Raw genomic sequence first — 17192 nt, 5'->3', positions numbered from 1 at the left:
TAATTCAAAGGAACTGAGGGTGCAAGGGAAGGTTGATTATACAGTTAAATTGTTTAAAAGGAAGAAATATCCATTACTTTCTTCAATTAAAACCCTTGGGAAAATTTAAGTACACTAGTATACTTAAAAAAATGAGTGCTTATTATAGGAAATAATATACTTTTTAAAAGAAAGGCAACACTTTAGTATAGGGACCAATTCCACTATAGTTGCTTATTAGCTATAGTTGCTTATTAGCATGCCAATTAATAACACATTAGCCATTTATTAGTACTTATAAAGCGCATATTCTGCATGAACATATTCTACATCTTTAATCCTACCCAATACCTAAACTAAACAACCACCAATAAACAGCAAATTAGGAGTTTATTGAGGAAAAATTTAAAGTTAATTCTTTGTTAATAAATGTTTTAATCAGGGCTCTGAACCGGTTCAAGGAACTAAAACGAAAAACGGAAACGAACGAAATTTTGACAGGAACAGAACCAGAAACAGAAACGAAATCAAATTTTATATTTCCAAACAGAATCGAAAATTTGAAATGGCTATTAACCGGTTAATAACGTTATTTTATCGTTCCATTTAATATTTGAAATTTGCTGTCAACCAATCACGAATTCTAGTAGTACAGCATATGAAAATGAATGAAGCCAACAAAGGAAATGTCCGCTCAGCTGTGAACTCATCATAGGCAAGTCGCGATGGCAATGCACCGCACATAGAGTTTATCTGAGGATAGTGGGAGATGAATTCAACAGATCACACATCTGCAGCACTTCTGTGAATGGAGAAAAAACGAACCCATATAGGCTTACATAAAAAGGAATATAGGCATATACACTAAATATATTTCACTTAAACCATATTGACAGATTAACGAAACGAAAGAAAAAGTGTGCTAAATTATGGTTCATTGTGACATGTTCCAAAGATTTTGGAAACGAAAACGAAACTGCAGAGAGAAGTTTTCTTTATTTTGCAAAAGCTTTACAGTTTTAATTATTTTGCAAAAGCTGACAGCTTTGAATAATGTCTTGCTTCTATATAATCAATCAGCTTTGGTATGACCATCATGCTGACACAACATTATTTTGCTTTATTAAAGCCTGTACATTAACAAAATAAAATACAGTTAAAGAAACAAATAAAAAGTTAGACTGCTCCGTTGTACAACCTGTTGCGTTCAGAGTGACCGCGCCTCACTGTGCTGATAAAGCCGATTTGAAGGATGATGTTTTATGTAGATAAAAGTACAAACATTATATAAGAAATAATATTTTAGCATCCAGATATGTTGGGAACATGGAAACACTTGGATTCGTGCCGGATGCAGGCATCAGCTTCAGCTTAAATTAATTTGTTTTTGGATTGACGTTGGATTTGACAAAACTTGTTTTATTTTCGAGAGAAACTAATAGCTGTTTTTATAATGTTTGTAAACATTTTGCTTTAGACTACAGGCATTTTAGCCTTCATTATTTCATAAAGTAATATTGCTAATAAAATGCAATGCTGCAACTTTAGTTGTTGTTGTTTTTTTTTCACTTTCAAAACGCAATCTTTCATCTTTGTTTTTTTTTAATATTTTTATTTTTATTTTGTTTTACAATGCAGCAAATATTTTTAAATATCCTAAAAAAACGTTGATGTCTTTAAAGTGTTGATAGATTTTTTTTTTTTTTTTTTTTTTTTTTTTTGTAGCCTACATTTGGCCAAAATCTAGAAAAGATGACTAACCACAGCGGGTTACTGACTGACGTTAGATCTCTATTTTTTCTTTTTCTTTTTGAGTAAATAAAACACTGCACTTTTTGCTATAATTACATTACTATTATTGTAGGGAGTGAAAATGAAGGTTAAAATTAATGTTCTATAACTTTAAATAAGATATAAAGGTAATATCTCGAGAACAGAGACCTGCGATTAGAATCCTTCAAGTGCATGTTTATATGTAATTTGAAAATTGTCTTTGGAATATTACTAAAATTGGGTTTGGGTATCGTTTGAATTTTATCCAATTCGGATTCCGATTCTGCATATCGATTCAGATTCTTATCAATTCTTAGTTTCAGTTCTAATGTGGTTAAAAATTAAGTCAAACATTTAGATATCAAACCTATTTATTCTGTGTCTCTTTTTGCAAAACATTTATTTGCTGATGAATACCATGAGCAAAAATCAGCAGGTTACATCAAATCTGGGTTTGATTACGAAAATTAAAACTGCACACTTCCGAATAAATTGAGATATCTTTAAAATGGAGATTGTAGTTCTCCTTACAATTCTAAAGAAAAAAAAAGTAGAAGTCGAAGTGCTGCGAATTACTCTTCCACCATACATTATAGTTATAATTTTTTATCCGCTTAGAAAATCGCCACATTTTATTTTGTGTCACCACTTATATATCAGTGGAATATAGTACACACTACAATGAAAGGGATAGTTCACCCCAAAATGAAAATTTGTTCAGTAATTGCTCACCCTCATGTCTCAAATCCGGAAGGCCATAGTTCATCTACAGAACACAAATTAAAATGTGTTTAATCAAATCCACTTTCTGACCATGCATAGACTGCAATACATCTGAAATGTTCCCAGGGACTTCACCGAGGTCGAAGTGCTGTGAAGTGCTCTTCCATCATACATTATAGTTATCATTTTTTATCTGCTTAGAAAATTGTCACATTTTATTTTATGTTACCATACTTACTCATGTAACTACTCATGTAACCATCTAGGGAAAACATGGAAGTGTTTGGTGGCTTCTAAATACATCCCTGTTTGGATCCTAAGGAATTAATGGTGCTAAGCTAAATGCTAACATAGTGGCACCGCGCGCTACAGCAATTACGTGCACTCACTGAGACAGGAGAGGTTGAGGGAATAACTAAGTTGAATATGGAAATACGGTTTTGTTTTCCTTTAATAGGTCACTACAATTAAAGGGATAGTTCACCCAAAAATGAAAATTTGTTCATTAATTGCTCACCGTTATGTTGTGTCAAACCCGTGTAGCCATCGTTCATCTTCGGAATACAAATTAAAATATGTTTGATGAAATCCGCTTTCTGACCCTGCATAGACAGCAATACAACTGAAATGTTCCCAGGTCCAGAAACATAGCAAGAACATTGGCAAAATAGTCGATGTGTCATCAAGGGTTCAACCGTAATTTTACAAGGCTATGAGAATACGTATTGTGCTCAAAGAAAACAAAAATATTAGAAAAAAATTATTCAACAGTTCTTCTATTACAAAGTGCACTGTTTGGTGTACTTAAGGGAACTTTTTTCATTAATATTACATTATCTGCAAGAATAGTTTTTGATGATCAGATCAGAATCATACTATTTTACAATATTATGCCAAATTATATATATTGAAATATATATTTATATATAAATACTTATATAATATTCTTTCTTGTCTTATTGTATAGGTAACAATCAAGCAGTGACATTATCTTTAAATGTCTGTATTACCCTGGATGTGTTACTGTTTAGGTAGTAATGTTGACCAGTTAACACTTGCTTTCAGTAAATTGATCAGCAAAATAATATTATTATTAAACTATTATACTGTCATGACGATGGCTAATAGCCATTCCCCAATGATTTAAACTTTTTAATACTATATAACCCCTTGTAATAAAGCTGTATATGCGTTGCGTAATTGTGTTACGAAGATATGAATTACAGTCTAACATTCCGAGAAACAACATTGCATGAAATGGAGCTTAAAGGTAACTTTTTATAAGTAACTTTTTAGGTATTTTATTATCTAAAATCAATATTTTTATTCATAAATATGCCCTCAATGGTGTACAAATACCTATGCCAATGTTTAAACTAATCCTTGTAAATGAAGAATTTATTATCTTTATATACATGGGACGGGTAGGTCGACGGAGGCTTCCATGTAGTTCCGCCATCTTGCAAAACTATAATAGCAGAGAGGGACAAAAAGTACTAAGCCAACGCGTTTCCACAGCGCGTTTTCGGTCAGAGCCAGAAACGCAGGTGCAGAGCAGTGAGAGGCGCTTGAAACTGCACCGGCAAGTTTAAAAGTCTGGATTGCATTCTTATTATGGACCATACATATGCCGCGCCACAGGAGAAGAAAACATCGTCGCCAAAACAGTCAGAAAACAAGAGTTAATGTCGGGGAAGCTTTTTCTAGGTGGAAAGAGCTAATGCTTGATAAAGATTTCAAAAGAGATGCTGAAGTGGCCAGTTTTCTTCTCGACAGGTAAGTCAGTGTTACAATCTATATTATAATTTTTTTTTTATATCTAACAATGCATATAATTCAGAAAATATAACGAATAAATTAGACATAACTACTAATTACAATATTTCATGTTTTCCACAGTCAGTAATTCATACTGTAACATTCGTTTGTTAGTTGTCATGTTGCAGTTTGTTTGAAATAACACACCTGTTCACCTGAAGGAAAACTCGACGAAGTGCTATTAGAAGACATCCTGTCAAAGCTTTTTGGTACATATCGCCTACCGTAGATGCAACGCGCATTTGAAAAAGCGAGGCGCTGGAGAGCAAAATTAGTTTGAATGCAAAATACAATTTCACCACTAGATGGGAGTAATTCCTACTTAGTGTCCCTTTAAGTAGAAGTGTTGTTTTCACACTGGTGTAAAGTATGTTCTTAAATGTCACACTTGACTTCTGTTGGTTTGGTTTGGCCTACTTTGGAGAAAAATACACCTTAAGTCAGCCTAAGCAGGATTGCTGATCTTAACAGGTATCCCAGTTGATTTGCTGCTTTATAGGTTTTGGGCAAACTGAGTCAACTAAGCCCAGCAAACCATCCTTGCTTTATTAATTTATTTAGAAAAGTGTAGCACGTTTCAGATTAGTCCCTTTACAAGGCCTTGTGTGTGAAAGTGTGTTGATTATGTATCATCTGTATAACCCTATCAGTGGTCTCTGATAGCTCTCACTGCTTATTTTAGCTCAAGCATGGCAGCTCTTTCCGTCTCGTGCTAAATAATCAGTCCGTTCAGAACAAAGGAGATCTGCAACCCAGCGGTAAAGACTCTGCTCGATTTATAGGTGCACTTGTAACCTGTCAGTCTGTTGCCATGACGGTGTAGTTACACACCGATAGAATAACTGCAGGATGTGTAAAAAAAAAAAAAGAGCGTGTCAGTTTCTCACTGCCAGACTATAACAGGATTGTTCTTCAACCCCATGAAAGTTTGAGGAGAATTTGACACACAGAAATGGAGTAGGACTTATGTGCCTGTTCTTGTCGGACAGGCTGTGAGATGTGTGCGTGTGTGTTGTATGGGAGAAAGCAGTAACCCTAGCCTTTGTGTGTGTGTGTGTGTGTGTGTGTGTGTGTGTGTTCAGTTGAGAGTAAAGTTCTTATCATGTGGCCTCCGTCCTTCTACCTTTCTCTCTTGCTCTGTTTTACATAATGCTATTTAAAAAGTGGACAGCAAAATTGAAAAAAAGTTGCTTGTTCATAATTTAATTATGTTTGTTTACCAAATCAAAGTTGTGGTGCAACAGGACAGAATTTTTTTTTTTTTATTTTGTATTCTTTTATTTGTATTATTCCTCAGATGTACAATTATAATGTTAGTGGGATTTTCTTTTTACAATAAATTGTCATAATTTTTAGATAATTGAACATTTTTAACCCTGTTTTTAGTCTTCTGTTTTATAATCCCGTTAAAAGTAAACTGAAGGTTTTACCTGAATGAGATTAACTCTGGCTCATCCAAGCATTAAAGCCTCTCACAGACTGAACTGAGCAAGTGATATATAGATATTGTTGCAGTGCGTTGTAAGCCGCTTTGTGTAATGGGTCTGTTTATATTTTATCTGGTTGAGTGGAGAAAACAAAGCTTGTACTGAGTAATTAGTAGACACCTGATGAAGCACCATCTGCCAAGCTAACTGGAGCCTTTCTAGCTGCTGCTAAATCTATCCTGGATTTCCATTCCAGTAATGGCTGGTTTATGGTGCTCAGTGCTGGTCCAACTGGTGTTCAGTCAATTCCATTCAATATTTACACAAGCTTGCTAAAGAATCTATATTGTCTATCATCACAGCAGGATTTGCCTGGGATCCAGCACAACTTTTCTCAATGGGAGTCCTCCTCTCAGCTTCTCAGAGTGGCAAGGTTATTGTCAATGTAATGTAATATTCTAGTTCGGTCTGCTGTTTTGTGTGTGTGTTTTTACATTTTTATTTACTTTATTACTTGAACTTGCGAACACACAGTGCTGAAATTTATCCTCCACCTTAAACTAATTGCCATAAAAGCTACACCTTTCTTGGAGCTTTGCTGCAACATTAACTTATGTAACAGTGTATGTATACTACTTAAGGTTATATACTGTATATCCAAGCATAATCTCCTTTTAAAATTAATTTACTAACTGCATTGCATGAGTACTTCAGCTCACAAAAGCATGCTGCAAGTGGTAGCCCTTCATGCAACAGTGCTGTCTAAAGGAAAGATTAGCCTAATTTGGCTGCCACATGTCTGCAAGGATATTCAAGATCCTAAATATATTGATATTCAAGATCCTAAACACTAACATTTAGGTTATAAATTATTTTACAGGACATTTACCTACAATGCACTTTCCAAAGAAAGTATTGGATTATACAAGGTAACCAAAATGGGTTAATGTTAGGTTCAGGGGAAGGTTCATCGTTAATACCTAGTTGGTACACGGTTATTGTTATGTAGTAAGTACAAAAAAAAAAAAAAAAGTGCTACTGACTTTTACCATCTGCTTTTATTCTGAGAAAGTGCATATGCAAAGAGATGATAACTTCAATGTGTGCTTGCTAATTGTCTTGACATAAATTTTTATCTGTCAAACCTCATGAAACCTCATAGTTGGTTTCATTGTATATTGTAGATCTATTCACATCCAAAGCAAATATGCATTGAAAGCTGTTGTTTTTGATTATCTTCCAAATTTCGCTCTTAGGTTTTGCTACTAGCCAGGTGTACATCTCATCTAGTTCACCTCACCTCTTGAGCAGTATTGATATCAAAGCTGATATTGATTATCCTCGTTGGCACAGCCACAGTTACTTGGCCAAAACATGCAGTTTAATAGAGGCAAAGTCCTGGCATCTCTTGTCTCATGTGTAGGCGGAATAATATTACACCAAAACAGACACTTAAAACAAATGGGGAATCCCCCTGAATGGAACAAATGGTCTAATCCAGAATGCTATTGATGTTCTCGCAACTATTTTAAGTGCAAAGTTCAGATCATTTGTCCTTCACTATTTTATATTATCTGAACTAAAGACTCCAGATTTCCCCAGCACTTAGTAGGCTTTTATTTAGCTAAAAGGTTTAACACAGAATTGTTTAGGCATATTAAAGCTCAGACAAAGTGACCTCTATCTAAATCATTTTGTTTGTAATGGCTTTGGAATGGAAAACGTTTTTCTAGCTGCATTTTTAATAAGACTTCAAAAGCAATTATAAGAGTATGAGGGTGCTATACCAGAAGTATACAGAAGTATAACCACAAAAACGAAAAAGCTTTTCTCACACGATTCTGAACCAAACAAAATAACATGGAATTTACTATAGGCTGTAAACAAAATATTAATAAACAGATCCAGGATGTCCAATAATCTACATTTTGAAATATATTCAAATATAAAACAGCTATTTTAAACAGGCTAGTAAAAATTGTCAAAATTGTACTGTTTTGCTGGACTTTGCATCAAATAAATGCAGTCTTGGTGAACAGAAGAAACATTACCAAGCTTACTGTTCAAAAATTTGACTGGTAGTATAGGCAACTTAAATTTTTGAATAATTTCTGGCTTCGAATTGGCTTAGAAACCTATAAATGCTGGTCAATAACAAATAATAATGATTTTGTATATATTACAAACACTGTTTATCACATAATAAGGCTGTACTATAATAAATGCTATGTCAATTAGCACTGCATTGTTCATATACTTTTTTTACCCGCTGGAGATGACTTGAAAAACAATTTAATGTCGTGATAGTATATTAATGTGTTTGTGTTTGCATAAGTTTCTGTTTTCCTGTGAAAACCACAGCGATAGCTGGACGCTTTTGTCCATATTAGGAATCAGTGCTAGAGCGCCCTCCGGCTTCGAGTTTAGCGTTCTGTGATGTTCATCTTGCTGTATTTTAGGTCTGAATGAAATATCAGGTCATGCGCAGACTATCCTGTCTCTTTGAGTTTGAATCTATATTTATCACACCAGCTCTTGAAAACAAAGTGATGTCATGCCGCACACGTTGCTGTTTCAGAAGGGTCTAACTCTGTGTCACTGCATGACTAAAGATGTGTTACACAAATATGAGAATATATATATATCTGAGTCCTGATCGGGAGGTAACATCTGATTCCGGGCGAGTCTGAAACCATGCGATCGGACCTGATTTCCGATGACATGACTTCCCTAGACGATATATCGAAAGATATGATCATACACATCTCATCAGTAATGCCGGTTCTATATCGAGTTCATTATTGATGGTTACTCATCTTCAATAATGACCTCTATATAGTGTAGCTTGTCAGAGAACTAAGGTTCTGTGTATTAACTGGCACTACGTTGGAAAGCAGGTGATGCGGATTTACTGCTAATCATGGATCCGACTTTACTTACGTGACTGATGCATGATCATATCATTCAATATATTGTCCAGCCCTAGAATGATTCAATGACTCATAACTACGTTACTTGTTTAATTACTGGATGAATAAACGGTTTTGAACAAATCTCTTGAATGAATGATTTAGTGACAAAAACATTTTAACAGTCAATTCTTGTCACCTATTAGCAAAATAATTTAATCAATACAAGTGTTATTTGAATTGTCAGTTACTGTCACAAGGTGATTTGTATCGCTACCTTAGACTTCAGTGTTTATATCCGAACTATAAACTTTTATCCCAGTACTTCTCTGATAATATGAATGATTGTAAGACAGAAATAATACTGTGTGGCTGAAAAGACTGTTTGTGAATCTGTTTTATACTTAAGCTTGGTACCGAAACCCAGTGCCAATATGGCACTGATACCTGTATAACCAGTATGTACCAGACCAAATCAGAATGTTAATTTCGATGTCACTTCAATGCCTGAGCTGTTTTTGAAATGTTTGCTCTCTGGTGCTCCGAATTGGACATAAGAAGCATCTTCACTGCACATGATCCTTAGTTAAATTATACTGCATTTATGGTATGTCAGAATAATCGAAAATAAAATAATTTCCCTTCTGAGAATTTTTTTTTCTTCCACATTCTGACTTAAAAACACAACTCGGGAAAAGAGGCCATCTGAAAAGCATGTGAATGAAGCATTAACTTGCTCTGGTGTAGCAGGTAGCCTAACGTTAGCTAGCTACATTAAAAGCGCTTAAATTAAAATTGCCTAAAGCTCAACTTTCCTATTACTTGCAATGAGACACATTTCTAAACCGGCTGTCCAACAAAAAAAGAAAATTATAACATGTTTTTACTTCCTAACATCACTCAAATGTTTTAAATAACCTTTTCTGATCTGATGTGGCTTCTTATCACAGAATGATTTAATAGACACAGGTTAATCACTGTCATTTAAAAATAAGATCACATGAGTGATTGAATCGAGATTGCAGTCTTTTAATGATTAACCAAGCAGCTGGCTCCAGAATTGCACGAAGTAATGGACAACACATTTGAATTATACTCAAGTAGCTTCAGCTTCTGAGCTTCCACAGCTTCACGTCTCTGCATAATGTCCACCCACACAGATATAGATTGTCCTTGTGTGTTCTTATAAGAGGGATTATAATGCAGCTGTTTGACATCTCCATCCCTTAGTAACACAAATGCAGCTGCATGCATGCTGTGAAGAGGACTGATTCACACCTGCGCATATCTGCTGAGCTCCACATTTCAGAAGCTGGGACATCTGGAATGCAAGAATAATGAATTCCCCATGTGGTCTTGACAGCTAACTCACTGGTCTCCTGCTTATATTTGCATCCTTGTCCTCAAGATGGCATTTGAATTACATAGTTTCATTCAAATGCCATCTTGAGGACAAGGATGCACTGACCTACTGATGGTTTCCAGCAGGAAATGTTAAGCTTACATGATGCTGATGGATAAATGGTAGCATAAATGGAGCAGTTGTCGGAATTGCAACAGCATCTCCAGTGTTAAAACCCTTCCATATTTCATTTATCATATTACAATGTCAGACAAGATAATCACAGTGCCTCTAAAATAAGACCCAACCCTGAGACTTGCTAAAGATGTCTCAGTGATTGTCTTCCTGTGTGTGGACAGTGTCAGTGGATTGTCAGGAAGAGGAAGCTGAGTGGGTGGCTGTGTTTGGAGGATGCAAGTTGACAGCGGTAATGAACTCATGGGGAAATTAGAGAAACACACAGCAGTATGCAAACTGTGCCATCTCAAATAAACACACATTTGCCATTCAATCAATCAATGTTGTCTCTGTCACTGTTGTCGACAATATTAGTGGCTTTTGGTTATGTTTGGTTATATTTCAGCAATATAGAATAATTTAAACTGTCCTAGAAAGATGCAAAAATAAATACAAGCACTGACATCGAGAGACTGTTTAGCACTGCATCGCATGTCTTTAATGAGAAGAGGAAGGGGTGGTTGATGCTGGTTACTGTATGACAGAAATCGCGAAATGCCCTTAAACAATGAAATAAAGTGCAGAACGTGCATCTTCCCAAATTCGTAATAAGAATCATTTAGAAATCTACTGTTGTCAACAAAAAGAAGCACTGAAATCTTACTGCAAGTTTCTGCCAAAATAGAAGATGAGAAAAAGCAAGAACTCATTTGACATGAATATGTTATTATTGTAATTTTACTGTTGTTCTGTAAAATAAAATATTTACTACAGCTCTATTAATAATTTTTTTTATAGCATTCACACATAGGGGCCCTATCATTCAACCAGTGCAATGCTGAGCAAGGGGCTGCACAAGTTTTTTTTTTGCTAGATTCAGCCCGACACAGTTCTCATTTTCACGTCCTGCGCCGCATTGTTTAAAAACCAAATGCATTTGCTCCCATTTGTCCACCCTAAAAAGTGGTGTAATCAGTTGCATTGTTGGCGTGTTGATATTTTGAGGAACTCAAAATAGACTGCACCATAGACCAACTCAAACCTGTTCTAAAGTCTGCTGCAATATTTTTTCTTTGTTATTTAAAGAGAATGTTACTAGTATGTGCCTATAGACGGGTGCACAACATGTAGACACTTTGCTTATTACACACACAGGGACGTGCAACAACACACATTTTAAAAAATTACAAATTACATTCTGGTATGTAAATAGCAAAGCCAGAGTGCAACTGGCTTTTAAAGGGGATCAGAGATGAGACTCTGATTGGTTTATTGCATGTTATGCCCCACCCAAAAAAAAAAACATTACTCATTCAGGAAATTGGGACAACCAATTTAGACCATGCGCCTACGCCTTGCTCTTTAGACAATGCACTTAGATAATTAAAATAGGGCCCATAGTGTTTAGACTGGGATCTGCACAGCAAGTCTGCATTTATTTGTACTGTAAAAAAATGCATGCCTGATTAAAGAAGGGGGTCTCAAAAATGGCCAAAAAACATTATTTTTATTTACAAACTTAACTATAAGTTAAATTGTTTTTTATTCATATAATATCTGCTAGAATGTTCAGTGTTAAGTAAATATTTTTAAGCACATTTTGGCTATTTAATTCATGCAATGGTGAAAAAAAAGAAGTAAAACGGGGGGGGGAAATGTATTCAAGAATTTCAATTTCGGTGCATCCCTACCATATGAACACCTGGCTCTGGACAAAAGGTCTGTTAAAAACCCTTGTGAGCAAAATTCCTAGTCAGCATTTTTAGGCATCATAGGCATGCTTCTGACAGGAAGGTGTTACAACACTAAGGCATTAGTCAAGTCAAGTCAATTCTGCTTTATTGTCAGTTCTTCCACGTGTCCAGTACATACATACAGAGAATTTAAATTGCGTTTCTCTCAGACCCTTGGTGCATACAGATACCACTAACAGTAGAACATTAAATACAGATAAAATATGAAGTACTACTATACAAACAGATGATGTAAAAAGAAAGATAAGTAAAGCCGCACAAGGCACATGGAAGATAGAGTGCAAACCAGTGAAGTAAACAAACAGTGCAGATATAATGATTTTAGTGCAAAGAGCTTATTCAGTCTGATTAAAGTGTAAAAAATCTCAGAGAGCAGTTCTTTATTTAAACTGACAGAAGAGGTAGTTGAATGAGGTCAGTTAAATGCTTACTGGGCGAGTGAGCAGACCAATGCTGCACAAAGTGTCTGGTGCAGGTCCCAGTGTGTAGTGGGAGCTGGTGGTGGGGAGGTGGGGTGCTGAGGTTCAGAGTTCAGTGGTGCATGGGGAAAAAAGAGCGGAGGGAGGAAGTTCAGCTTCCTGACAGCCTGATGAATGAAGCTGTCCTTCAGTCTGCTGGTCCTGGCCTGGAGACTCCACAGTCTTCTCCCTGATGGCAGCATACAGAAGAAGCAGTGTGATGGGTGTGTGGGATCACTTGCAATGCAAAGGGCTTTACGGGTGAGATGGGTTATGTAAATGTCCTGGAGGGAGGGGAGGGAGATACTCTTCCCAGATTAACGATCTTCTTAGAATCGTAAAATAGACCGATAATATTCAGGGGAGCCTCCTCTGTAACAGAAGGTTGGAAGAAACATTATCTAGTTGTCTAACATTCTTTCTTTTGTCCTAAACTGAACACAGGACTTGAAGAAAGCTTCATTGTTACAGCCACCCTTTTTCATGCTGTCAGAATGAGAATTTCAATTAAATGCGTATTCAGTGCTGCAAGCAACAGACAGTTTAATCCAAAACTGATTCTATCCAGACAACAGACAGTGAAGTAGCTAACTAAATTTTGGCTTATGTTACCGGCCAAAACAGTGTTTTCCCTTCTAGTGTAGGATAGTAATTTGGACCCCATGAGGAAAACAGCTTATGAATCATACAGAATGAAGTTTTTATGTGTGCCTGTGTGTGTGTATTCCATGTTTTTCTCTGCAAAATCTTCATTTATCTTAGACACAATCATTCACACACATGTACCCAATATTCACTGGCTAATGACTGGTGAGTTTGTGACCATGAGGTCTGCGTAAATGGCCAATGCAAGACACTCTGAGCTAGGGATGCACCGAAATGAAAATTCTTGGCCGAAACCGAAAACCGAAAAAGAGAAAACCAAGGCCGAAAACCGAAACCGAAACACCGAAAGAAAATATGCCAATTATTAGTACCATTGCATTTATTGCTATGACCGTGTACTAACTTTACTAAAATTAAGACATTGCAATTGCATAAATTAATATTAAAGTTTCAAAGATAATTACAATTACATAACTTATTTAAAAAAAACATAAAAATACATAATTACAAATGATGCAAATATTTATTAAGCACATTGCAACAATGCACAGTATAAAATAAAATTCAAACTAAAAATGTATCCCACTCATGTGTATATTTAATAATAATGTACAGGCCTACTGGCCTGCAGAAAGGTTTTAAAATGAACAGTTCTCTCATAAAAACAAAGTGCATTTAGGTGAAGTGCATTTGAAATCTTTCTATGTAGGACTAGAAAGTGCATTACTTCTCCAGTTGGCAAGACTGTTATCACTTCTGCGGATGGGGACTTCAGACAGATAACCATCTAGCTGTTGAGCAGTTGAGCTTGTCATCTGCCTGACATCTGAGAAATATTTGAGAGAGTGTATTTAAATAGGGCCAGGGCATAAATAAACATTTTTATCAAATTAAAGCAGAAATCTAGCATAAATACGGCTACAATCTGATATTATGTATGTATGTTTGTGTGTGTGTGTGTGTGTGTGTATATAGTAGCCTAAGAACAAAATAGCCAACGTAATATTATTATTTGAGGCACTTTCTTGCAGAATTCCACTGAACATATCAGACAACGATGGTGCATGCCCCTCATCTGGTGCAGAGATCAGTCTTTTTTTCTGCGCTCTGATCTGTCTCCTGCGCTTGGCGCTTCTCCGTCTCCACGCGGTGTTCTCCGCATCCAGCGTGGCCTGGATCATTTCTTGTGCGCGCTGCCTTATTTCCGCATCCAAGTAACGTTAATGGTCTTTATAACGCGGATTCAAGCACATTCGCGATGAAGTGCAGAGGATCCGAAAAGATCTCAATGAGACGTGTGCTAACAGACTCTATAAGACTGTACTTTTCTTTGTTTTTACTTCGTGGTCCGTCTTAATCTCTTTGTTAGAAAACGTTTTAGTGCTGCGAATAAAGGAGTAAGAAGAGAGAGAATGTTCTCACTGGTGTGAAGTGAATGTCGCGGGGAGCTCGTGGTCTGCGCTATGCTGGTGCACGTGCAGGTCGCGGTTTCTGTTTGCGTCATCACAACATTTCGGCCGTGTTGTTTCGGTGATAAAAGTCTATCGGCCGAAAACCGAAAAGGCCATTTTCGGCCGAAAATTTTCGGTGGCCGAAATTTCGGTGCATCCCTACTCTGAGCGACACACAGTTTCCTAATGAATGAGTGAAATAGAAAGTTAACTAGAATAATGAAATGTCAGAAGAAGAATAATTAGAAATGGACAAACAACCAAGTTGCATTTCAATCTAAATTTAATGCAGGTTTTAGCAAATTGGAGTCCAGTTTAGAATTCAATTTGAATTAAATTACTTTGCACACCAAAAAGACTGGACATGCAGGAAAACCATCAGCCACCGTTGGATTTCCTTCATGGGGCCAACTGACCCTTTGAGCTTAATTAATAATTTAAGTTGACTTGAAATTTAAAAATCATTTGTATTGACGTCTTTCCACGGTTGAAATGAAAACTCCCTTCTGAATGTTCATTCATGTTTCTATTGGGATTTAAGTAAACATGAAAAGATGATCTGTTCACGTGCCACTTTAACTGAGGCAATACAGTGATCTGGCGCAGCACATTAAAGAGATTTGAATTTTTTAAAAGAAATTACACAATTTGAAAGCTGAGACTGTTTCATACCAAAACTAACCTGCTTTGTCTTGTCTGAGGGAGGGTTGTCAGTATCATCTTTGCTCCGCAATGTATTTTTTACTATGTGAGAACATGGTGTGTAATGAGAGAGCGGCATGGCTTGTCGGACATAGCAGCAGTAACTAAAGAGGGCCGGTATTTAAATGGGTGGACCTTACACACTTTAACACATTTGTCTCAATAGTTAATCATAGTCAGTATGTGACATGTTTTCATATTGTCTGATAACTTAATTCATTAATACATGTCTCATCATTGTCATCGCTAACACTCAATCTGTCAGGAAGAAGTAACTGAATGAGACGCCACAGTCAACACTATAAAGCTAAATGACTGGAGAACAATCTAAATTGAAGGGTGGTGTTTGTATGGAGCTGTTGACAGGGGCTTGGATGGATTGGAGTCATTCCCAGCTCTCCTCTGTTTGTGGGAGGCATTTGTGCCGATAATGTAGCTGATGCCGTGACATTTAAACAAATCTCCACTCTCAGCTGTGTGCAATACAACAGATCAGCACAAGAGAACCTTCCAGCAACCTGTGAAGCCTTTTACTCTAGCAATATTTATATTTCCACTTCACTGTTTATTTTAGGCGAAAGATATAATTCAACAAGGTTTAATCAGGGCAGGCATTAACATTCATTGATTTATTCTATTTCTTACAATATTGCATTATTTTAAAGATCTGTATACGCTATTTGCTATGAATATACTAGGGATTGTGTCTTAAACTATACATTGTTATATACAACAGTCTTTGAAAGAACATGCTAAGAAGACTTTTTCTGACTGGGCTGTAGCTTGAAGCATAGGAATAAACACGTTGAAAAACAGTTTTCTTCACTGTACCCATTAAAATCCATCAGTTCCACTATTTTCGAAAACAACACAGATTGTGAATAAGAACCTGTTCTCAATTCTCCTAGTATCAGTGGCACTATGAATGTAATGCTGCATCAAATCCACCTTAAACTCTGCCATTGTCAGTGAATGTCTGGTCACACGTTATTTTAAGATCCGATTTTTGCTATTATAAAATCCTTAACTTTGATGTTTTACTAATAGAATGTACTAATAAACAGCCAATATGTTAATAATAGGCATGATAATAGGCAAAAGTTAATGAGAGTTGGTCCCTATACTACAGTGTTACCAAATGCCTTGTTTCCTTTGTTTTGAGCTGTAATAATAGTGAGCCATCTATGATAATGTGATTGAATTCAGTCGTGACATATGATTGCTTTTTCTCTGATGCGCAGCATTGTAAGTTAGCTCTGAAACAAAACCACTATTGATTAAATATGGCTCAGGTACAGAAACCTTGGAATGGATTTCCCCAAAGCTACAGTAGGCTACAGCGCAGAGATTGATGGGGAAATTGTTTGATTTTGGAAAGCGTTTGCTCATGGAAGCAGTTCTATAAATACAAAGCAGCATTTGTGTCTCCTTGAGGACTCTCAGAGCAATGTTTCATCTGAAAGAGATTCAGAATGAATCTGGCTGTAAATCAATTATTAAACTGTAAAGGACGTTTTTAAAATGTGTTTATGAATTGCTGATAAGGAGAGTGAGCTGATCTATCAGAATAGATTTTACATAAAACCATCCATTCATTCTTCAAACTGCTTGTCCTCTGGGTTGTGATACATATTACCATATACAATAATTAATTATTGTATGTACATATATAGTATATTCGATTAGCTAGTTGTCAAACAGCCAGACTAGCAGATTAGGGTTGATTAGTTTGTTTATTTAAACATTTGTTCTTAAATATATATAAATTAAAATTAAATTAAATGTATGCATTTAGCAGACACTTTTATCCAAAGCGACTTACCGTGCATTCACGCAAGCAATTTTTATATATCATATATATATATATATATATATATATATATATATATATATATATATATATATATTTATTTATATATGTGTGTGTGTGTGTGTGTGTGTGTGTGTGTGTGTGTGTGTGTGTGTGTGTGTGTGTGTGTGTGTTTTAAAAGGTCAGAGCCACCTCAAACTTTGCTTTTGTTAATCAGTCTGTGTGACCAGACAAGTCAGCTGTGGTTTGAATTACATTATTTT

At 35.9% G+C, this 17192-nt stretch overlaps 1 protein-coding gene across 2 annotated transcripts in view; it reads left to right on the top strand.

Moving 5' to 3' along the window:
- prkcab (protein kinase C, alpha, b) overlaps nucleotides 1-17192 on the top strand; it is a 200681-nt gene that overhangs the window by 69377 nt on the left and 114112 nt on the right. The gene's annotated exons all lie outside the window — the stretch shown is intronic.

This window comes from Carassius gibelio, chromosome B3, assembly GCF_023724105.1.
Source record: "Carassius gibelio isolate Cgi1373 ecotype wild population from Czech Republic chromosome B3, carGib1.2-hapl.c, whole genome shotgun sequence".
NCBI classification, from domain to species: Eukaryota; Metazoa; Chordata; class Actinopteri; order Cypriniformes; family Cyprinidae; genus Carassius; species Carassius gibelio.
The sequence above is the reverse complement of the archived record's forward strand: the minus strand, read 5'-3'. Positions and strand labels throughout refer to the sequence as shown.